General features: G+C 33.4%; 1 non-coding gene across 1 annotated transcript; it reads left to right on the top strand.

The window, feature by feature from the left end:
* Positions 1-233: 233 nt before the first annotated feature.
* On the top strand, positions 234-336 carry LOC117084598. The gene has a single exon (XR_004437528.1). It is a non-coding gene; the product is annotated as a U6 spliceosomal RNA (small nuclear RNA).
* Positions 337-1,513: the final 1,177 nt, after the last annotated feature.

Here is a 1,513-nt window from a genome sequence, read left to right as displayed (position 1 = left end):
GAGAACTAATGAACAACTATGAATTAAGCTCACCAAATGAAATTTGTACAGTGAAATTCTATGAAACTTAATTAATACACAAGTACATTAATTAATACATTAAATATTCAACAAATATTTATTGTCTACAAGGTTAAGAAAGGTAATTGTAAACGAATTAACACTTTCCCTGTCCTCACAAGGCTCTTAATTTAGTAAGGATATAAGCAAGTCAAAATATTTTTATAGAACACCCACTTTGGCAGTATGTATACTAAAAGCGGAACAATACAGAGAAGATTTGCATGGCCCCTGAGCAAGGACGACATGGAAATTCAGGAAGTATTCTCACTTTCTGAAACTTGGCTTTCAAGAAAATATATTACTATAGAAGATAATATTAAAATGGCTGTGAATATGTATGTACAAACACACACATATAGATAGATAGATAGATAATACAAGATGCAATCTTATACTATGCACAAGAAAAACTGTTTTCATATAAATATTAAGTTAAAGGTAAAATGTTGAAAATACATCTACCATTCAAACACTGATCTAAAAGAAAAGGAAAAGGTCTTTAAAATTGGAAGAAAGAGGTGGAAGAGTCAGCAAACTGATTCAATTTGAGAAGTACCTGTTTCGGTTGGCTTTGATGATGGAGGTAGAGAGCCGTGAACCAGGAAATATGGGCAGCCTCTAGGAGAGGGGAAAATCGAGAAACGTTGTTCCTACAGACGGCTTGAAATGATATATTTATTAGCTTACAGTTCTGTAGGTTACAGGTCTAATACAGATTTCACTTGGCTAAAATCAAGGTGTGGGCAGGGCTTCATTCCTTTCTGGAGGCATTAATGCCCTGCCAAGACCTTCATTTTAGCCAAGTGAAATCAGTATTGGATTTGTAACCTACAGACCTGTAAGCTAAAAAATAAGCTGTTTCAAGCCACTTGTAGCAACTTGTTGAAGCAGCAATAGCAAGCAAACATATCATGTAATGAAATATTATTCAGCCATGAAAATGAATATCGATACATACTACAGCATGGATGAACCTTGAACACATTATGTCAAGTAAAAGAAACCAGTCACAAAAGATCATGTATTACATTATTCCAATTATATGAAATGTCCAAAATAAGCAAGTTTATAGAAACAGAAAGATAGTTTCATGTTGTGTAATGCTTGGGGCAGGGAATGAAATTGACTACTAATAGGTAAACGGTTTCTTCTGGGGGAACAAAATGTTCAAAAAGTAGGTAGTGGTGATGGTTTCACAACCCTTTAAATATAAGAAAAATGTACTTTGAGTGAGCTATATGATATGCGAATCACATCTCAATAAAGCAATTTTAAAACAGAAAGTAAAAAGAAAGCTAGAATGGCTATATTAATATCAAAGTTGACTTCAGCAGAAAAATATTACCAGAGATAAGGATGGACATTCTATGATGAGAAATATGTCAAATTACCAAAGAAACATAACAATCCTAAATCGGTATGTACCCAACAGCAGAGTTTCAAAACACAC

This window comes from Trachypithecus francoisi, unplaced genomic scaffold, assembly GCF_009764315.1.
Source record: "Trachypithecus francoisi isolate TF-2019V2 unplaced genomic scaffold, Tfra_2.0 Lachesis_group0, whole genome shotgun sequence".
Classification (NCBI taxonomy): domain Eukaryota; kingdom Metazoa; phylum Chordata; class Mammalia; order Primates; family Cercopithecidae; genus Trachypithecus; species Trachypithecus francoisi.
The sequence above is the reverse complement of the archived record's forward strand: the minus strand, read 5'-3'. Positions and strand labels throughout refer to the sequence as shown.